Below are 23,766 nucleotides of genomic sequence, written 5' to 3'. Positions count from 1 at the left end.
TGGATATGGATATGAATCGCTTATATCTGAAAAAGACTAGACATCTTTTCCCCTTTATTTTTTATTAATATGAAGAGAACAGAATTCATGTATTTCATAGACCCAATTCTAAGAAGATAACCATACTCGTCTCCCTCCCTCAAACCTCTCTCCCTCCTTTCTATTGTTTTCCATTATTGCAATAACATACTTTCAATTTACTTTGTAATGATAGGCTTAATTAATGCTCAAAAAGTAGAAAGTAAATCTTTAATTAAAATTTAGTGCCATAAAAGTGACTGATTTAACTTCCATTCATTTTCCTTTTAATACTTTTTAAGATTTATGTATTTGAAAGGCAGAGTGTCAAATAGATTGTCCTTACTCCAGAGATTGTTTTTGGATCCTTGATCAAATATAAGTTGGCTATAAATGTTTGCATTGATTTCTGCTGTTTCTATTTTGTTCCATTGGTATATCCATCTGTTTCTGTACCAGTACCATGCTGTTTTGATAACAACTGCCCTGTAGTATGTCCTGAAATCTGGTATTGTGATGCCTCCAGCTTTGTTTTTGTTGTACAAGATTGCTTTAGCTATTCGAGGTCTCCTATTCAATAAATGATGCTAGGAAAATTGGATTTCCACGTGCAGAATCATGAAGCAAGACCCCTACCTTTCACCTTACACAAAAATTCATTCAACATGGATTAAAGACTTAAATCTACAACCCGACACCATCAAATTATTAGAGAACATTGGAGAAACCCTGCAAGATATAGGTACAGGCAAAGACTTCTTGGAAAAGACCCCAGAAGCACAGGCAGTCAAAGCAAAAATTAACATTTGGGATTGCATCAAATTGAGAAGTTTCTGTACTTCAAAAGAAACAGCCAGGAAAGTGAAGAGGCAACTGACAGAATGGGAAAAAATATTGGCAAACTATACTACAGATAAAGGATTAATAACCAGAATCTACAAAGAAATCAAGAAACTCCACGACACCAAAACAAACAACCCACTGAAGAGATGATCCAAGGACCTCAATAGACATTTTTCAAAAGAGGAAATCCAAATGGCCAACAGACACATGAAAAAATGTTCAAGATCACTAGCAATCAGGGAAATGCAAATCAAAACCACAATGAGGTTTCACCTCACCCGAGTTAGAATGGCTCACATACAGAAATCTACCAACAATAGATGCTGGAGAGGATGTGGGGGAAAAAGGGACACTAATCCACTGTAGGTTGGAATGCAAACTGGTTAAGCCACTATGGAAGTCAGTTTGGAGATTCCTCAGAAACCTGAATATAGCCCTACCATACAACCCAGCCATCCCACTCCTTGGAATTTACCCAAAGGAAATTAAATTGGAAAATGAAAGAGCTGTCTGCACATTAATGTTTATTGCAGCTCAATTCACAATAGCTAAGGCCTGGAGCCAACCAAAATGCCCCTCACTAATAGACTGGATAAAAAACTATGGGACATGTACTCTATAGAATACTATACAGCAGTCAAAAACAGTGAAACCCGGTCATTCGCAACAAGATGGAGGAACTTGGAAAACATTATGCTGAGTGAATTAAGCCAATCCCAAAGGGACAAATATCATATGTTCTTTCTGACTGGCGACAACTAACTGAGCACCAAAGGGGAAACTTGTTGAAGTGAAATGGATACTATGAGAAACAGTGACTTTATCAGCTCTTGTCCTGACTATTGATGTACAATATAATACTTTATCCATTTTTTAGTATTTTTTTTGTTCTAGTACTATTGGTTGAACTCTGTAATTAACACACAATTATTCTTAGGTGCTCAAATTTTAACTGAAAAGTGATCCCTGTTAAATATAAGAGTGGGAATAAGAGAGGGAGGAGATGTACAATTTGGGACATGCTCAATTGGACTTGCCCCAAATGGTGGAGTTAGAAACGTGCCAGGGGATTCCAATACAATCCCATCAAGGTGGCATGTACCAATGCCATCTCACTAGTCCAAGTGATCAATTTCTGTTCACAATTGATCACACTGATAGGTCTAAGAGTCAAAGGGATCACACAAACAAGACTAGTGTCTGCTAATACTAACTGATAGAATCAAAAAGGGAGAGAACAATCCATCATCAATTCTATGAGTCTGCTGTGTATCTGCGAGATACACAGCAGACTCATAGAATGGCAGATGTCCTAAATAGCACTCTGGCCTCAGAATCAGCCCTTAAGGCATTCGGATCTGGCTGAAGAGCCCATGAGAGTATTTTAGGCATGGAAAGCCAAGACACTCTGGAAAAAAAAAAAAAGACCTAAATGAAAGATCTCTGCAAGTGAGATCCCAGTGGAAAGAATGGGGCCATCAAAGAAGGAGGTACCTTTCTCTGAAGGGAGGAGAGAACTTCCACGTTGACCATGACCCTGTCAGAATAAGATCAAAGTCAGCGAACTCAAGAGGCTTCCATAGCCTTGGCAACTCATGACTAGAGCCTAGGGAGATTTCTGACGCCATAAACAAGAGTGTCAAATTGTTAAGTCAGCAACAGGAGTCACTGTGTACTTACTTCTCATGTGGGATCTGTCCTTAATGTGTTGTCCAATGTGAAGTAATGCTATAACTAGTACTGAAACAGTATTTTATACTTTGTGTTTCTGTGTGGGTGCAAACTGATGAAACCTTTACTTAATATATACTAAATCGATCTTCTATATATAAAGATAATTGAAAATGAATCTTAAGCTGGCGCCGTGGCTCACTAGGCTAATCCTCCGCCTTGCGGCGCCGGCACACCGGGTTCTAGTCCCGGTCGGGGCACCGATCCTGTCTCGGTTGCCCCTCTTCCAGGCCAGCTCTCTGCTGTGGCCAGGGAGTGCAGTGGAGGATGGCCCAAGTGCTTGGGCCCTGCACCCCATGGGAGACCAGGAGAAGCACCTGGCTCCTGCCATCAGAACAGCACGGTGCGCCAGCCGCAGCGCGCTTACCGAGGCAGCCATTGGAGGGTGAACCAACGGCAAAAAGGAAGACCTTTCTCTCTGTCTCCCTCTACTGTCCACTCTGCCTGTCAAAAAAAAAAAATGAATCTTGATGTGAATGGAATAGGAGAGGGAGCGGGAGATGGGAGGGGTGCAAGTGGGAGGGAAATTATTGGGAGGGGGAGTCATTGTAATCCATAAACTGTACTTTGGAAATTTACTAAATAAAAAAAAAAAGAAAAGAAAGAGTGTCGTGGAGGGGTGAGAAAGAGATAGAGGGAGAGAGAAAGAACACTTCCATCTGTTGGTTCACTCCCCAAATGCCCACAGGGCTGGGCCAGGCTGATGCTGGGAGCCAGGAATTCCACCCAAGTTTCTCACATGTGTGGCGAGGGCCCATGTGTTTGAGCCATTATCTTCTGCCTTCTCAGGTGCATAAGCAGAAAGCTGGATCAGAAGCAGAGAAGCCAGAACATTGACACTCCACTATTGGACGTCAGCCTTGCGAATCATGGCTTAATCCACGGTGGCACAACACCTGCTCCCATATTTTTTAATCAAAATTTGTCAAAACAAGATAATAGTTGGGCAAGGAAAATTCAAAGGATAGCCATGTTGATGAATTCAGAATTTCATTCATTAACATCCAATGCTCATTCCCTTTCAAAGAAGAGCAGAAAAAGAAAAAGAAATCAAAAGAAAGGAAAAGTGACACAGTATTTTAAGAGAATCTTGAGGGTTTTATTTTTGCACATTTCTTTTAATGATCATCATGGGCTCACTATCTTTGTAGTATCAAAGGGCACCTTTTCCTTGGGGGTAGCTGTTCTGATACAGACTGAGGAATAATTTGGATCAAATACAAGGCACTGAGACGTCATTCCTAGGATGACAACTAGATGAAACAATTCTTCGCACAACAGTTTGTTTTAGAATAAACCATACTAGATAAAACAGATCTTCCCTTGTAGACCTCTTCTTTTTAGGTTCAGAGAGGCAAACTATTAAATTTCAACCTCAAATTATGCCCATAGGAAGTCTTAAAACCCAAGGTTATAAGTCATAATCTTGGCTCCTGGTTAAATCATCCAGTAATAAAAAATGCATTTCTTCCCTGTTTTGAAGGATAACCCTGAAAGCTAAGGTACGGTAAAGGACAAAGCTATGCAGGCTCACATAAATCACAGTTATGTTTTTGCAATCTGCCATGATACCTCGGCTCCATCCTTCTGTCTTCTTTCAAGTAGATTCCAAGATTTTGAATAAACACCCTTTATCGGGATGGTTATACATGGATCTATGCAAATCAGTGAAAATAACATTTCAACCTATAGTCCTAATTTTCTAATAATTTGGGGGCTGGGTTAAAAGCTGTGACCAATTTTACTAATGCATGAAAAGCTAACTGACTTGTCTGTGATCACATCAATCACCCGCTCTGCCAAGACAAGAAACCTGAGAGTTTGGCTACCAAAGCATTTATTTATTTAGTCTACCTAGGGTGATTGAGCCACAGTAGTTTGTATATTCAAAACTTCTTGAAGATTCTTCTTAAACAAACCGTCTTAGACTTTTGGGGATTCTGTAACAAAATGCCCTAACCTGTCTAGCTTATAAACACTGGAAATTTCTCACAGTTCTGGAGGCTCAGGAATCTAAAACCAAGGTGCTGACCGATCTGGTGTCTGGTGAAAATCCACTTTCTTACACACAGAAGGAGCCTTCATGCCATGTTCTCACATGTTAGAAAGGACAAGGACTCCCTGGCAGCTTTTAGAAAGGCACAGATCTCATTCCTGAGGCCTCTGTCTCCATGACCTGGTCGGTCACCTGCTAACACTTCACCTTCTAATATTATCAATTATGGTGTGAGGCTTGCAGCATATGAATCTGCAGTGTCACAGGGGGCATATATTTTCAGGTCAGAACACAAAACATTAGAATTTTATACTCAATTTCATAAAAGTTTTAAGATACCATAAAAGTATTAGAAATATCTTTGTGATTGAAATATTAATCTTCTATTGCCCTATAAATGGGCACAATAAGAAGAAACTTCAGGCCTGTCCTGTGATTTTGATAACCCATGTCCAAAGACCATGTATCACAGTTTGAGAAACATGACCCTAAGACAGCCCGTTCTGTACTATCTGCATGATTCCAACAATCAAAGTTTCATCTTCTCTAAGTTAAAACAAAATCCTAAAATAACTCTGTGTCATGCATATTGCACTAGGAATTACTGACTTTTAAGTTAACTGGAACTTCAAAATCATTAAAGATATATTTCTTGCTTTCTCTGTCAGGACCTAATTCTTGTTTGAAGAATTACATGAGGTCAGTTTCAATTTCTCTTGCGATTTCACTTGGATAACACACAATGTCACCATTTTACCTCCTAGGTCATGATCTGGTGAGTTTTTCTGTCCTACCATTAAAGGTATCAGGCCACATTTATAAGATGGACCAAGAAAGAAATTTAGAAAAGAGGTAAAACTCAGTGCACATAAGAAAGGAAAGAAGATAACCTGGAGGTGTATCCCCAAGAGGAATGAAATGTGCTTACCCCTTCTGGAGGCCTCTCAGAAGCGCCACATTTCTTGGAATACACAGCTTGCAGCTAAAACATCAGACCACATGGTCATTCCCTTCCTTTCGTATTACTACTCAACCCGGGTTGTAGAAAGCCCCTCCCAAATGGAGATTCAGGGCGAAACCAGGCTTCTGTAACTCCCTTTTAAATCATCAAGCCAAAATGGGATTCTTTGCTCTTAATTTACTCATCATGTGTATCTGGTGAGGAGCCCATCATTGAAATCCTCCCTGAGAAGTTTCCCAAGGTGAATTCAGACTGGGAATGGGGGCAGAGGCGACAGAAGCAAACCCTAACAACAGAAAGAACAGTGGGAGGAAGGGAAGTGGGAGAAATAACCAAAGAGAAGGAAAACATGTTTTGTTTAGACTAACAGAACCAATGTAAATTCAACAAACCCTGCTTTTCCCCATTCTTCTTTATTTGTAAAACTAGAGAGTAAAATATGTCTTCAGTTTAGTTCTTAATTTAATGGGGAAGAGAAGTAAAGTAAGAGAAGCCCCCTGCTGGCCACTCTAATTTCTGCCCTATTTACTCTAACAAATCAAAAGATAGATAAAAAATCCCCTTACTTTATCTACTTTTAAGCTGTTATTTAATGATCTGTCATTAATTGTGATTTATTATAATTATCTTTCATCAAAATAAATTCACTATAAAAATATGTTCCTAGAGGCAATTCCATGGCTTCTCTCTTTTTGATCATAAGAAAACCAATCTTTTAAATATGTATTTTATTTTAAAGTTGCATTTTAAATTATATCACTTGTAGATTTATTTTTTATTTGTCCCTTCATCTGAGCCTCCCAAATTTGAATATCTCAAACGCACAGAAATCTGTAAAGTAAAACAATAAGTAAATAAAATAAAACTCTTAGGTTTAATTCAGAGTAATTTATAACTGTTTTTTTGTCTTCTTCTAGAAAGTTAACAGCACTGTGCATAGCAAAAATCCCGTGGCTGTATTTGTTTCATGCTGTAACTTGAACCTGTGATGAAACCATTCCCTAGACTTACTCTTTAGAAAACAGTACTCCTTAGGGCAGCCTGACCTAAGTTGTACAGTATTGTAAATAATGATTGACTATTTCTCTCTTTATATATAAGAAATATTTACTCCATTGCATTACACACCGTGATCGCCTTATTCATGTCAGATAGAGAAACATTAGCATCTACCAAAGCCTTTGTAAAGCCCAAGCAGCAGTAGAGATTGACATCATTTACATTTAGTCCCATTTTCAAAAGGAAATGTGATTAGTGAAACAGAAGTGTTCTCGTGGAGAGCATGTGCTCTGTGATAATGACAGACACATCAGAACAAACCACATATAACGATCTTCGTTTCGCTGCAGGATCTGCTGAGAGAAACATTTGGGTGCGTGTGGGAAGTGGCGGGAGACTGACAACTTGTTTGGTATTGACTCGGCCTTTGTCCGGGCTCTCCTCCGTGACTGACCCCGTCCTCATCCGCGCTGTCACTGGCTTCGAGAAAGTGCATGGTTCAGCCATTTGAAATGTTCTCTGCCAGCCCAGGGATGAGTGTGCTATGCATAGCTCTGTTCATGAGTCAACGTTAAGGGCATCGCTCTTCTACCTTGACCTCTCAGAGTTAGTAAGCATAAAGGTTGCCAAGACACACTCAACTTCCCCCCAGAGAGAGTCCAGTCAACAACTTCAGGACAATCCTTCTGGACTAAGCTTGGCTAATGCCTTCAAGTCGGTCATGAGACAGTCAGGGGATTGGAAATGTCTCACTTGACAAGGTTTCCAGACTGATAACAAGAGGGTAAGCAACCGTGTCATCGAGGAGGCTCCGAAGTCCAGGGTCCATTGAGGGGTCAGCTACAGCAGTTCCCCTCCCTACGTGCAGGAGTCTCCTAGCACATGAAGCCCAGTAGGGGGCAGCTTCCCAAAGCTAAACCTAAAAAGACCAGAGCCGGCACAGTCAAAAGGCAAACGAAAGGGCAAGGTTGCCTAAGAGTCATGAGGCCGTTGGAAAAGTCCCTGCATCTGGCACCGGCTGTTACACAAGGAGCCTCCCAGATGTGCGGAGAGCACTTACAGAGGGTGTGGAGGTCACGGCAGAATCTGCATTAAATCAGGGAGGACTTGTTTGGATCTCCAGTTTAGATGCAGAATGATAACCGCTCTGTGATTTCTGTTGCTTTGTTCATGTGTTTCAGAAAATAGCAGTTCTCTTTCTGTCCTGACCACGTACGAATCTTTGAAGTGTTCCACGGTCATTGAAACTTCCTCATGGCAGAGCTGTTCCTACGGGGAGCAGCACTGAACCCGGTCTGAGGACCGTTTTCTTCTCCCTGGCCGGGTGTAACTTCCCTGTACATGAGTAACAGCGTGGCCTTCACAGACAGGACTTAACTGGCCTTAAAAGGAAAAATGCCTGCATGCCCAGAGCTGCCCCAGCCCCGCACAGCAACTCTGAGAAGCACCAGGCTGCATCTTTAACTCTTCCTGTTTATTTCCCCTAGGAGAGAGATTTATCGGGGAAAATCAGACCTCCTTTGTAAGTAGTTTTCATGATTCAAGTTATTCAGCTATGCTGAATCAAACGACCTTACAGTTATGCACAATTTTAATTTGTTTAACCAAAATATTTATTAAAACATAATAAAACATATTCTATTTTGGGGTCTCTATACTGCACGTTCTCAGTTATTTAAATATAGGACGCGTGCTTGGCAGCAAAAATCTTAAGCATTTCACAGGTGTTCATTGCTCAGGAAAAGTTTGGTGGGGAAAAGATGAATTTTCAGACAGCAGTTTTATACTGCATCATAGAAATAGTAAATAAAATGGTCTTCTAGGCTTGGAAGGAAAAACAAATCTAGCAGAGAAAAACTGCAGATGCCTATCTGGTCTCAGACCTCCATCTTAGGAGAACCTTGCCTGCTTCAGGAACTGTGACATTAAGAATTGTGGGAGATGGTCAAAATCAAGGCGAATAGCTACATTTACATGTAGATGTGCATACAAGGCCATATCTAAATATATCAATTCTAATAAACTACATTGATGTTAATGTTTTAACAGTGATTGAAGTAACTTAGGCATTCATATTAATAGGAAAAACATCCTGATCTAGTAGAACTTTAATACTATTCAAACACATTTGTTGAGTAATCAGGCCATTTCCTCTAACACACTTCCATAGCTTGATATCCTTACTGATTCAAGACCTTTTCCTTTTTTCACTGATGACCACCCATTGATTCCCAGTGTCATGCTTTCACTCTTTTATCACCCTCTATTTCCCTCAGCCTTTCACAGCTAAGTGTCTTCATTTCACTACTTCACACTCACTAATCAACTGCTGTGAACTTGGCGGCTACCTTGGTATAAGATCTCTGAAAAGTCCGCAATGATCTACCGGGGCAAAATAAAAAGATTTTTTTTTCTCTATGTTCATCTTTGTATAATATTTATGTAGCTATGAGTTGAATTTAATCCTTTACCAAAAACAAACAAACAAATGTGTTGAAGTCCTAACACTCACTACCATTGAATGCTGCATTATTTGAAAATGGAGTTCTTGTAGATATAATTAGCAATAAGATGGGGGCACACTGGAACAGGGCTTGCCTACGGGCATCCTTATAAGAAGAGGAGCATCTAGGGGCCGGTGCTGTGGCATGGTGGGTAAAGCCTCCACCTGTGGCGTCAGCATCCCATATGAGTGCCGGTTTAAGTCCTGGCTGCTCCACTACCCATCCAGCTCCTTGATAATTCCCCTGAGAGAGCTGTGGAATATGGCCCATATACTTGGGCCCCACACCCATGTGGGAGACCTAAAAGAAGCTCCTGGCTCCTGGCTTCAGGCCAGTGTCAAGTTGTTGCAGCCATGTGGGAGTGACCCAGCAGATAGAAGATCTCTGACTCTGGCACTTTCTCTCTCTCTTTCTCTCTCTCACTGTAACCATAACACCTCCTTTCACATAAATAACTCTTTGGGGAAACAAGGAGATGTGCATCTCAAGACAAATACACGGGGAGAATACACTGTAACAACTGTCAGAGACTGGAATCATGCAGCTGCCGCCAAGGAGCCCCAAGGCTAGGAAGAGCAAGCAAGGATTGACTGCCTCACAGATCAAAGAGGGAAACCACCCTGCCGACACCCTGATTTTGGATTTCTGGAGTTTCAGAACTGTGAGACAATGCATTTCTGTTGCTTTAAGGCTCCCAGTTTATGGTACTTTGTTATGGGAGCCCTGGCAAATGGACACAGTTACTATTCACCAAATCTTTAGTCTACACTTATCCCATTTTCTTTCAATGCTCTTGAGCACAGGGTTTCCAACACCAGATGTTTCTGGGAACCCTGCTACACACCTCATAGGATTCTTCATTGTCCCTCATGTGCTGAGGTTCTTTAAAAACCTCAAACAATTGCACAGTTTCAACTATCACAGATACTTAGGGCGTCTAAGTTCATAATGACCATATGGACCTCTAGCAAACTCCTTGGCTCAAACCCTTGCCCATCTTCTGTGGAGGAACAAAAACCTCAATAATACTCAGAAGCCTAACTCAGGTTTCAGAGTTACCAGTTGTGCCGTCATCCATAGCCTAATGTCTCCCGAGGGGCGTTGCAATGAGGTGTGTCACCTCTTCTAGTTTTATAATATTAAAAAATGCAAGACATATATCTTTCTGAATCTGTGTCCTAAACGTTATTTGAAGAAGACTTGAAAACTTTTTGAATGCATGGGTATGTTTTCCCTTTCTCCCACTGCTCAGGTTGCCCGGCAGTGGAGGCTGGCATCATCAAAGTCCAAGGGTTGTTTCCACGTGGGTCTCTACGTGGAAATAAGCCTTCTCCACTCCATCTTTGGCTCCAGGTGAAGGGAGGGAAACCAGTTGGACAAAGATCAGAGTTAGGTAAGGAGACAAACGTGACACATGGAGTGTCTGCCCTTTACACAGTAGGAAGGATCCACTTCTGCTTAGCCACCTCAGACCTTCCTTTCACAACTTTAAGATAAATTTTATCCTGCTTTGGAACAACTTTAACATAATAAAGTTCTGAGTTATTGGGGGGAAGAGTCTTCTTGTGTATATTTACTTCTAATTTTTCATGCTAGAGTCTTCATTTGACTCCACTCATGGCTAGAATGCAGGTGTGGCATCACCCATCTGTTTGCCACTCAAAACACAGGTCAGAATGAAAATGATTAGCTTTTTCTGCTCTATTGTTTTAAAATGGTAAACAAGTCAAACGCTGTAAATTACATTTAACATTATTTCAATATAGTTTATAACAGTGACATAACACCAAATGCTGACTAGTATAAAAATTACTACATGAATACTTAAGAAACCATAGCAAGACATAAATTTATTTTTAAAGCAATTTTAATATTGATAAATAGAATTCTCCTATCAATGATAGCAGAAAGCTCTTTGATAAGTGCCAAAAAATAACTGGAGAAAATGCCATGACAAAGTAAGATTTATATTTTTAAATAATTCAACATCCTTACCTAATGAAGCTTACAGAAAATAGGAAATAGGAGTCTTACGTAACATGATGAAGACTATTTACCTTATATCAATAACCAGAATGATACCTAACTATGATTAAGTGTCAAATGTTAAAATGTTTCAGATAGTCGGCTGGCGCCGTGGCTTAACAGGCTAATCCTCCGCCTTGTGGCGCCGGCACACCGGGTTCTAGTCCCAGTCGGGGTACCGGATTCTGTCCTGGTTGCCCCTCTTCCAGGCCAGCTCTCTGCTATGGCCCGGGAGTGCAGTGGAGGATGGCCCAAGTCCTTGGGCCCTGCACCCGCATAGGAGACCAGGAGAAGCACCTGTCTCCTGGCTTCGGATCAGCATGATGCGCCGGCCGCAGTGGGCATTGGAGGGTGAACCAATGGCAAAAAGGAAGACCTTTCTCTCTGTCTCTCTCTCTCACTGTCTACTCTGCCTGTCAAAAAAAAAAAATGTTTCAGATAGTAAAATTAAAGTGAGGAGCAAGATAAACATTCTTGCCTGCACCATTTGTTTTTGGTATTTTGAAAGTTTTTGCCAATTTAATAAGACAAGAAAAGATAATAAAACTTGGAAAATAAGAGATAATTTAACATTTAATACACATGATAAATGAGTATGCTTTGGAAACCCTTAAGAGATACAATTTAGAAACTCTGACAGCAATGCAAGAGTTAAATAGTTCCCTGATTATTACATGAGCAAGTAAAACATCAATAAACTTTATGTTCACTAGCAATCATAACTTATCAACAATGTAGAAAACATTCCATTTATAATATGAATGTTAAACATGCACATACCAAACTTAAACTTGGGAAACAACATATGTAAAATCTGTACAAAAACAATTAGGAAATTTTGAAGAAAAACACAGAAAAAATTACACATAAATAAAAGTATATCATATTTTAACATGCGAAGCCACAACTTTGCACACATGTGGTCTCCTCAAACTATTTTATAAATTAAATAGAACTTCAGTTTTAAAAAGAAATCTTTAATAAGTTATTTTAATTTGATGGACTGATTTTTTAAATTATTCTGGTGAAACCATGAAAATTAGAGGGTACTTCAAAACGTTTGTATAAAATGGAATTAAAGACTATTTTTACTTTGTTACAAAAAGCCATGCATTAGTTTTTCATACTACGAATTTTTCATGAACTTTTTGAAGACCTCTTATATTTATAGTAGAAAAAGGAATATTGTTCATATTACCAGTCACATTTAAAAGATACAACTAAATAAAGGAGACAGGGAAACAAGATTAGTAACAGACTCAAATATTTTATAGAGTTATAGTAAATGATAGAGTTGGAATCACAAATTGTTGGAGAAATGTGTTGTTTAGTAAATTGTGCTAGGAATAATGGTTACAGATTTGGGGATTAAGCGTACAGTAAAATAAAGTCCTGCTGAATTAAATAGATTTTTAAAAATGAAACTATGAGAATATATAGATAATGATTTGTGTGATATTATTGGTTGGAGCTGTTTCTAAGTCTTAATCTAAAGTAAGAAACCACAAAACAGTAGAGTCATTCCTCAGTGCCCATGGGAAATAGGTTTCAGGACCCTGAGAATAACAAAACCTGTGGCAGTCTAAGCCTTGTCTATAAACTGCCATAGTAATTCTATATAACTTTCCAACATTCTCCCTTATGCTCTAAATTGTCTCCTGGTTACTTATAACACCTAATACAGCATACAGGGTTATTACGTTGTATTGTTTAGAGAATAAGGACAAGGAAAAAAACGTCTGTAGATGCTTTATACAGATGTGACTTGTCTTTCCCTGAATATTTTTTTATTTTTATTTTTTATTTTTTTAAATTTTTTTTTCTTTGACAGGCAGAGTGGACAGTGAGAGAGAGAGACAGAGAGAAAGGTCTTCCTTTTTTTTTGCTGTTGGTTCACCCTCCAATGGCCGCTGTGGCCGGCGCATCGTGCTGATCCGAAGCCAGGAGACAGGTGCTTCTCCTGGTCTCCTATGCGGGTGCAGGGCCCAAGGACTTGGGCCATCCTCCACTGCCTTCCCGGGCCATAGTAGAGAGCTGGCCTGGAAGAGGGGCAACCGGGATAGAATCTGGTACCCCGACCGAGACTAGAAGCCGGTGTGCCGGCGCCACAAGGCGGAGGATTAGCCTGTTAAGCCACGGCGCCGGCACCCTGAATATTTTTAATCCATGTTTGGTTGAATCCACAGATGCAAAACACAGATACAGAGGGCCAAACATCTTTCACAGTATGGTTTACAACTTCATTTAGGGATACACATGTGGGGTACACATGAATGCAACTGACAGGGCCACACCAAACGATCACTACATAATATACCCTAGTTCTGGGACCCAAGCACACGTGATTCAAAGAGCACACAGTTCTACTGGACACCCAGTTAGCAACATGAATCAAGTGTCTAAAAATTATTAACACTTTTTGACCCAGTACTTTTGCTCTTCTGGAATTATCCTAACAATAATCAGAACTGTACCAAAGATTTATGTAGACCGAATAGATAAACACAGAAACTAGTCCATTATCTATGCTCAATAATGGAATACAAAAATTACAAAATTATTTGAGTTATTTAATAATTTTAATACATTATTTCATAAGTTAAATGTGATAAGTTAAATAAGTTTAAATACAAATTATTTAATAATTTGGAAGACACAAATTATATAACTTAAAGTGGAAAAGAACAAGACAAAGAACATTCCTCAAATATATAATTCTAACTTTGTAAAAAATATATATTTATATTTACTCTTTAAATATATATATTTTTAAATGTTCTGAGAAATAAAATTCTCAGAGAATTATTAAAATGTAGTTGTCCCTCCATAGCTGCAGATTTTATGTATCTAGATTCAACCAACCACACATTGAAAATATGAAACAAATAGATCTGTACTGTGAACATGTACAGATTTTTTTCTTTGTCATTATATAGCATAATAAGTATTTACAAAGCATTGAAACTGTGAGGTATTATAAGTAAACTAAAGAAGATACAGTGAGGGGCCGGCACCGCAGCTCACTGGGCTAATTCTCCACCTGCAGCGCCGGCACATGGGGTTCTAGTCCCAGTTGGGACGCCGGATTCTGTCCTGGTTGCTCCTCTTTCAGTCCAGCTCTCTGCTGTGGCCTGAGAGGGCAGTGGAGGATGGCCCAAGTGCTTGGGCCCTGCACCCGCATGGGAGACCAGGAGGAAGCACCTGTCTCCTGGCTTCGGATCGGCACGGTGTGCCGGCCGTAGCGGCCATTTGGGGGGTGAACCAACGGAAGGAAGACCTTTCTCTCTGTCTTTCTCTCTCTCTCACTGTCTAACTCTATCTGTCAAATAAAAAAAAAAAAAAAAGAAGATACAGTGAGTAGGAGAGAATTGTGGGGGTTATATGCAAGTATTACACCATTTTATAAAGGGTCTTGAGCATACACAAATTCTGGTATCCATGGAGGGTTCTGGAACCCATAGCCTGCCGTTACTGAGGGATGATGTTTTACGATGGTTTCAGTTTTCTTTGTTCTTTCCTTTTTCAAGTTGGTTAAAATTATGAAAAAAAAATAGTTAACATATTTCCTCAAACAATACTGGCATGCCATAAATATTTCTGAAACTCTCGTTTGGAAATATATTTATGTAACATGCATAAAGCTAGCCTGTTTTTCAAAATGAGTTCCTTTTCTTCAGTCAAAAACTCTTGTTTGCTAGTGCTGTTGACTTAATTGTGCTTCCTAAAATTTCCTGCATTGAAGCGCTAATCCCTAATTATCAATTTAGAAATAGGGCTCCACAGAAATAATCAAGGTTAAGTGAGACCATAAGGATGCAGCTCCTGTCCAAAAGGGTTGGTGTCCTTAGAAGAAACAACAAGAGGATGTGTGAGCACACACCGAGAAGGCCGCTGCCTACAATCCACCAGTAGAGTCAGAAGATCACCTGCTTTGCCAGCACCTTCATCTTGGACTCTCCAGCCTCCACCACTGGGAAAAGTAAATCTCTGTGGCTTAGGCCCCCTAATCTACGCTATTTTGCTATGTCACCCTGAGCTGTCTAGAACTCAGACAGGCAGTTTTCTCTATCTCCTTCTGTGCTTTGAAACTAGCGTGTCGATTTGCTAAAACACGCTCATCCACTTACTGAACAGCAGGACAGCACTGCTGTGGATAAAGGAAAACACACTAACTAAACAAACCAGAACCTTCCATGAGAAGCAGCATGATCCACGTGGATGTGTCCCGTTTACTTGCTAAACAATCTGGTCATATTGTACATGGAGGGAACTGAAAAATGGTCAAAGTTACTGCTTGCTTTTTTATAGTTTTTTTTTTAATAAGTTCCTGTTTTACCAATGGTGAATCTTTGAATATCAATTATTAGATAAGAATCGCTCCCAAATAAATATCGACCACCCTATATGTATACTTAAGTTCACATTGCACTAGATACAGTAACAGAGAAGGAACAAAGAATGAGGTTCGGGTCCAGGTGGCTTTTAAAGTTATAAACACAAACAAGAAATGGCTTAGTGTTCAAGATTTCCATTTTTAAAAAAGATTTACTTACTTGACAGGTAGACTGACAGAGAGAAAGAGAGAGAGAGAGAGAATATTCCATCTGCTGGTTCACTCCACAGATGGCCACAATGAGGGGTTGTTCCAGGCTGAAACCAGGAGCCCAGAATCCCATCCAGGACTCCCACGTGGGTGACAGGGCCCCAAGCACTTGGGCCATCTTCAGCTGCTTTCTCAAGAGCATTAGCAGGAAGCTGGACGGGAAGCAGAGCAGCTGTGGCTTGAACTGGCATAGGTGGAGACTTAACCCACTATGCCACAAGTCAGCCTCTAAGATTTCCATGTGTAACACATTTTTGTTATTTTATAAAAAATAAGATTTTTTTATTTGTAATGTGTTATACTTGCATATTTCATATGAAAATAAATAAACTTCTCACTGGGCCAGAGACTATTCCTTATATGCTCAGAGAGAAACATCAAAGCCATTTTAAAATCTGTATCCTTAAACTTTCATCTCACTATACAATTGTCTATACAATTACTTTTTTTTCCTGAATTATTTATTGAAAATGAAGACTAGATCCAATGCTAGTGGCTAGCCTATCTGCACAGATCTACATGAAGGGTATATGAGCATGTATTCTACTATGTGTGCTTACAATTTTCTGTAGATTCAAAAGTTTTTCCAAAGCAAAATTGATGGAAAAGACATACAAGAGCATTTCCAATTACATTCATTCTGCTTCAACCATTTGTGTTTCCAAATCCCTCTTAAACACTCTAATATACTAGCATATTTGCAAGCAGTGGTATACTCACAGGACCATATTGCGGTCTTTCTATTCTTTGAATAGATTCATGGCTTTAAAAAAAAAAAAAAAAAGATGTCACACATAAACTTACCTCTGGTGACACTAAAATGGGAAAAGAATTCTTGGCAAGGCTCGAAAACTCATGCGCATAATTTCTAAATCAGTGCTGCCACGCATGGCCCAGCAAACGAGGTGGCATCTTGATTCCTCCCCAGGAACCCATCCTTCTTGTCATGAACCAGAATCTCAGCTTCTGCGCTCCCTGTCTGGGAAGCGGGGTCTTCTCTGACCTGGTCTTTCTCCCCTGACAAGGAGACAGATTTTAGCTTGCCCAAGAAAAGATAACCCCTGCTGCTCCTTGCTTGGAAGGAAAATCACATTCTCCTTCCTGGGGGAGACTGAAAGAAGAGTTGGGCACAAAGACTATGTATCAAGTCTCTTTCAGCTGAACTCCCTTGGATTTTTATGCTATGGTCAGCCTTGCCTTGAGTGATAGGGAAACAAGCTGAATTTCCCCTTTGTGCTCTGATGGCCACTTATTTTGACAACCATTTTTAGGTAACAAGAAATCAAGCCTATGTTTCTGCATTTACTTGGGAAGAATACGGGCTGTTTGTAGGTAGGATTGTCACATATTTTTTAACTCCTGAATGGTGGAGTTTGGGGACCAGGAAAAACAATGAGAAGCAAGTTTCACTGGTGGAAAAAGCAGTAATGCAGCACCCCTAAATTGGATAGAACAAAGCTAATACTTGTACTTCTTATTATTTTAAAATGTCTTTGTGGTGTAGCCAAGTTCTTGGAATCCTGAAGAATCATTAGAGGCAAGAAAAATTTTTGAATGTTTCAGAGCCTCAAAACTTCTAAACAAGATTGAGTTAAATATCAGAGAGGTTCTTTTCAATTTATTCAAAAGGCAGACTTACAGAGAGAGAGGGAGAGGTAGAGAGAAAGAGATCTTCCATCTGCTGGTTCACTCCCCAGATGGTCGCAATGGCCAGCACTGGGTCAGGCGGAAATCAGGAGCCAAGTGTTTCCTCCAGGTCTCCCATGATGGATACCAGGGGCCCAAGCACTTGGGCCATCTTCCACTGCTTTCCCAGGCCATTAGCTGGGAACTGGATCAGAAATGGAGCAGCCAGAACATGAACTGGCACCTAGATGAGATGTCAGAGTCACAGGTGGTGGCTTTACCCGCTGTGCCACAATGCCAGCCCACATAGGGTTCTCGTGCAAGAGGATGTGAGGGTACTTGTAAACCAGCTGTCAGCTGCATAGTCAGACTTTAAAGATGAAAATTAAGCAAGAAAACTTATTTTAGCTCCTTAAGTGAAGAAAGGAGGTGAAAGGAGAAAGGGATGGAGAGAGAGAGGGAGGGAGGGAGGGAGAGAAGGAGGGAGGGGGCAAGGGAGAAAGAGAGGAAGGAAGGAAGGGAGATAGGGAGGAGGGGAGGGGGGAAGGGAGGGAGGGAGAAATTAAGCAAAAGAAGGCAGCTGGCTCCTGGTTCACAAAACATTGTTTGAGTGTATTGAATACTTTACTTCAAGAATGGACAAATGGTCTGTTACACCAATATTACTTTATTCATAGTCTCAAACATGAATATGTAAAATGTATATTGTATGGATTTATTTCCAAATGAAATATAAAAGCAATCTATGCTGTCTCTTCATTTGCCTCTTTTAAAATGGATTACAGAATATCATATCTATTCATATTATTTTGTCTTATTCAATCTTTACATATATAAATATTTTTCCTTCAGCAGAGATTGCACAGTGCTTTAATAAAATTAATCAATTTCACCACTAGATATGAACTATTCCTCTATGGGCCACAGATAGTTGAAGTTGATTTGTCTTCATCAAAGCAAACAAGTTGCTTAATGAAAGAAACATTATCAGAATACTTTCCACTAACTGAAGAAGGAGATAGGAATAAAAGAGAGTCACACAACACACACACACACACACGTCCATTCTCTCCTTCTCTCTCTCTCGCTGCCTTCCCCAGTACTGTCGGCAGTGGTAGCCATACTGAGAAGGCACCTGGACTCTGTTGAGAGACACTGAACCTTGAAAGGAGAGGGGATTTAAAAGGTGCAAGCACCATATTACTGTTCAGTAACTTTGCAAATCATTTTATCACCTCAAGGCTTCATGGTTTCGTGGTCTCCTCTGTCTGTCACATTCATGGTTTGTGGTCTCTCACTATCACATCTTCTAGTTGTGTGCAGACTTCTCTCAGCCTCCCACATACTCATCTATAGAGGCATACATATTAAAAATGTGTGGGGATTTCTTACCTAATGCTATTTCCATTCCAAACTGAAGATCCACTAACAGAATAATTCTCTTCTCACATTAGAATAAACTATCTGAAAGTGGGAGTTGAGCATCTAAGAAGCCTGCGTCTCACATCAGAGTACAGGGGGTCAATTCCTGACTCTGGCTCTGGCTCCTGACTCCAGCTTCCAGCCAGTGCAGACCTGCCGAAGCAGCGGTGGTGGCTCAAGTCATTGGGTGACTGCCACTAACATGAAGACCTGGACTGTGGGCACTCGCATAGTGAAACAGCAGATACAAAGTTCGCATTCTCTCTCCAACTCCCAAATGAATCAATATTTTTAAAAATACTCTTTATAGAACAATATGAAATAATGTGAGAAATTTACCAAAATTTAATAACAAAGGAACACATAAGGAGATGCAAAAGTAGGAAGCTATCTTTTATCACTTCCCCATGCGAAAAACAGAAGTGGAAGGCATAACACTTGTGAAAAACTTTCAAAATATAATAGTTCCACTTTCAAGCTTAGTCTCCATAAATCACTTATGTAACCTCACTGTCAACTTACATGCCAAATAAATTAATAAATAATTCGCTCCTACACACTAAATCCAAACATTCTGCCACAGATCCTAAGGTATTTTCTGAATAAAAACACTTTCCTCCCTTCAGGCCAAGCCCTGTGGGTGAATAGAGAACTCGTACAACTGGTTCTACTAGCAAACTACAAAACCTTCATGCCCTATTTACCACATTAGAAGAAAGCAACGTTCTCATTTTTTTCTCATTCTTGTTTTAGCCTGAACACATGGCTTGTTCTGAAGCCCTGCCAGGTTCCGATCAGATGCTATTAGGCAGCGATGACCGTGGGTTGCTGCACACTGTCCCCCGTGGTTTCTCCTGTGAGGTGGCTAGAGAGGATCTGGTCTGCTTCCACGTGCATGTGTGTGCATGAGTACCTCTGGAGGAGAGCACGTCGCTGTTGCATCAGCAGATGCTAGTGATGCCTATCTCTGTACTTCTCGGGATTCTAGCATGCAAGACCTTAGAGATGCCCTACTAAGATAGAGATCTAAGTGACACGTATTAAAGTGAAAAGACACAATTTGATTGGAAAAGACTTAAGAAGAAAAAGAGGAGGTTACTCTCTGTAAAAAGGCACACAGGATGAATATTCTCCAGTTCTTATCTTAGAACCTTTAAGGCTTGTGTTTGATTTACTGTAATAAATAGTTCTGTTCAATATGGTGAAACACAGTAAGAGGTAAGAATTTAGTTCATTATCTAGTAATATCCAGTGGATTCAGAATACTCAGTAAAGGCGTTATGTAGTTTATTTTTTAAAATAGAAGTGTGAAAATGTTTTGGCTCTATTTTTTTAATGTTTTTATTTCTTGGAAGTGCGAAGGCCTCTATCCTATAGCTCTTATCTCCATGCTGCTTCCTCCATCTTTTATCTGCTCTGCTTTAATTCTTCCCCTGTCCCCCTAAGCTTCCTCTGCACATCAAATATTTGTGGGAGAAAAGGAGTAAGGACAAGGCTTACTAATTTTCAGAACCATCACAAACCGTAGCTTGAATGCTCTTGAAATGTTTCATAGAAAGATCAAGTAGTCATTCATATTAATTAGGTAAGTTAATCTCCTGAAGTAAATATTCCCCAGAATGTAATGGGTCCCATGAAATAGAAGATTATCTCTCACATAATAACCCAAGGTTAGAGATTCAGGTCAGTATGTATGTTGCAGGGTAGGAGGGACAGAGGCTCTGCTCCACTTGGTCATTCAGAAATGCAACCCAGAACAAATGTTATCTTCACCCTGTGGCTAAGGTCCCCCTCCTAATCACAATTCCAGACCCCTGGAAGGAAGAAAGAGTTGTAAAAGCAAGCATGCAGGTTCTCAAGGCAAAGCTTGTGTGGTGTCGATTATCTTTACTCATACTTCACTAGCGATAGTTTGGTCTCATGATCACAGCTGGCTGCAGAGGGAGCAGCAAAATAAAATCTATTGCTGGGCAGGTTCGTCCTAGTTACGTTCTATCTCATTGTGGAAGAAGTAGGCCACATATTTTGGTGGACAACTTGCAAACTCTACCACACCTCTAGGTCCTTTTATGATCTTAAAAATAATGCACTACTCACTTCAAGTAGATGAAGGTAAGATATAGGACTAAGAATCTGTTCTGGGTCTTTTGCAGGACAAACGATCCCTATGACTTGTATTAGTCATCTGTAATAGGACGGCATTGCAATTGCTGGATTAATTGTTAAAATTCTCCTATTATTTACCAACTTTGTAGAAGTATCATGAGAATAAAACAAGAAAATTTGGAAATTTTGAGAAAGCTAAAAGTCAGCAATCTACAGTGTTAGAAATTAAATAACTTTTTGGTTTTTGAATCTAACAAGAAGTTGGTTGGAGACTATAAAGTCAGTGTGAACATCTCCTTAATCAAGTAAAAGATAATGATCAATAAGTACACTGAGATAGCAACCACTCCTCAAATAGAGGCCCAACAGACATACATAAATTAGAATAGAATATTTGTCATAGTTAGGCTGACACACCTTTGTTGACAATGGGTCACACAAATCAAGAAGAGTTAGCCACATAGCAAATTTCATTCACTCATTCAGTGCCACAACTCAGAGAACATATGAACTCACTACTGTTCTGGCAGCCTCACTAAAGTTTGGAGGATCAATGAAGTTTGAAGTTCAAAGGTAGTGGGGAGGCCTAAAGTATGTGAAGACCTTCAGTGATTGAACCCTGTATACAGAGTTCTCAGAAAAAAAATTGTGTAAAGAACATAATCGTAAGGAAATAAGAGGTAAATACAAGACACAAAGCAGACCCCCTTTCCTGGGATCAAATAGAAATGTAGATCCTAAGAAAAGGTCATATTTTTGTCTAGACCCAATTTTTAATGAATGTTAAAAGAGGTGTATAGAACTTGCTGCTCAATCCCTCCTAACAACCCTGATCAATACTCTGATATGTCATGTAGAGAGGTCAGCTAAGTTAGGTAATGGAAGTTTCCTGACCTGTTGACCTTGTTTCAGCATTAGAGAGTCAACATTTTGCCATTAAATGTCAGATCAATTCCCAATGATTTAAACATTACCCAGAAGTCTCTGGCTTCCTGGAATCTTAAATAGTAATTAAAAAAAGAACCTCAAACATTACCATTTTCACAAGTCTAAGGAATTATTTTTTTACTATATTAGCTTAATCTATCTTGCTTATTCAGTTTTTTAACATTCTAGTCTCAGCTGGTTTCTAGAGTTTATATGGCGGTGACTGTGTTTTTTAAAAATCTATATGATTGGGGCCAGTGCTGTGGCATAGCAGGTAAAGCCACCGCCTGCAGTGCCAGTATTCCATATGGGCACTAATTCGAGTCCCAACTGCTTCACTTCCAATCCAGTTCTCTACTATGGCCTGATAATGCATTAGAAGATGGCCCAAGTCCTTGGGCCCCTGCACCTGCCTGAGGGACCTTGAAGAAGCTACTATCTCCTGGCTCCTGGCTTCATGGCATATCTCTAGCCATTGTATCCAACTGGGGAGAGAACCAGTAGGTGGAAGACATCTCTTTCTTTCTCTCTGTCTCTCTGCCTCTCCTTCTCTTTGTAACTGTGACTTTCAAATAAATAAAAGTTAAAAATATTTTTAAATCTATATTATTATTTTCTATGTCTGTTTGTGTCTATCTTCTTATGTCTATGAAATAATCTTTCTCTGTGGGATTTTTTTAATAAACAGCTTAGCACAAACTGTCTGTTTCTCATATATCCCTTACCAGCATTACTCTTTTACATATATTTTTAAAATATTTATTTATTTGACAGAAGGAGAAGAAGAAACAGAAATAGTCAATTCAGTGGTTCACTCCCTAAATGGCTACAACAGCTGGTGCTAGGCCAGGCTGCAGTCAGGAGCCCAGAATTCCATCCAGGTCTATGATGTGGAAGGCAGGGACCCAGGTACTAGTGCCATGATGTGCTGCCTTCCCAGGAGCATCAGTAGGAAGCTGGATCATAAGTGGAAATCAGGACTGGATTCAGGCGTCCCATGTGGAGGCTTAACCTCCTGTGCTGCCAAACACTCACCCTAATTACCCTTGTGTTACAATTATGCATGAAACGATGATTCTATCTTTAGGCCAAGGAGGGCTGTGTTTAACTTACCATACCCCGTATGATAGCATATATTTTGTAGACATTCATTAAATACATTAGTCCAACTGTACCTCCCTCAACTCAACATGGTGCAGCAAATATAAAAGGAAGTAATATGAGGGTACTTCAAAACGTTTTTAGGGAAATGGAATTAAATGATAAGTTCATTTTGCTGCAAAAAGAAAAGATTTGAAATCCAGTTTTTCCCCCACCATGGTAGGCCATTTCCACAAACTTTTTAAAGGCCCATGTACAACCATCATGTAACTTTCTCTTCAAAGAAAAAGCAAGCCAGTCTCATTAACCTTCCACAAAAAGAATCAAGTCCTTTTTTTTTTTTTTTTTTTTTTTTTTTTTAATTGGAGGCATTAGGGTATGGAGCAATGTTCCATGAAACATGAGAGCTTCCTGGGGGCATGTCCTCTGACTAGCAGTACTGGATAAACAAGCATTTAGCAATGACAATTCCTAGCTCCCTCTTTATATCTCAGGATCACCACGAGATTCCTGCTTCCAGAGCCTGACACATCTCTCGGCCGGGCATGATATCTATTATTCGAATGACTGATCAAATGCATAAATGTACTCATAATTCCCATCCTTAGATACCCACACATTTCCAACAGGCATCTGTCTACTTGACAGTGTCATTTCCATTAGGTGTGACAAGTTGTAACCTGAAATAACACCTAATTTAGTTACTAGTTCACTTTCAAATCTGCTGGGGGAAAAAAGGGAGATTACAGCTCCTTTGCGGTACCAGCCTCCCACTTCCATTGTACCTGCTGCACAATTATTGCTGTCTTGCCTGCCAATGTTCCATTAAGGGCTCTGGAGCTCCTGGCACTTGCATAGATACTCTACTAAATTTAATCCCCAAAGATGACTTATTCTGGCCAGC

The 23,766-nt window shown here is 39.9% G+C and overlaps 1 protein-coding gene across 2 annotated transcripts in view; it reads right to left on the bottom strand.

The window, feature by feature from the left end:
• The window catches only part of SAMSN1 (SAM domain, SH3 domain and nuclear localization signals 1), a 548,989-nt gene that overhangs the window by 384,857 nt on the left and 140,366 nt on the right, over positions 1-23,766 (bottom strand). The gene's annotated exons all lie outside the window — the stretch shown is intronic.

Source organism: Lepus europaeus, chromosome 2 (assembly GCF_033115175.1).
Source record: "Lepus europaeus isolate LE1 chromosome 2, mLepTim1.pri, whole genome shotgun sequence".
NCBI lineage: Eukaryota > Metazoa > Chordata > Mammalia > Lagomorpha > Leporidae > Lepus > Lepus europaeus.
This window is presented reverse-complemented; position numbering and strand designations above follow the sequence as displayed.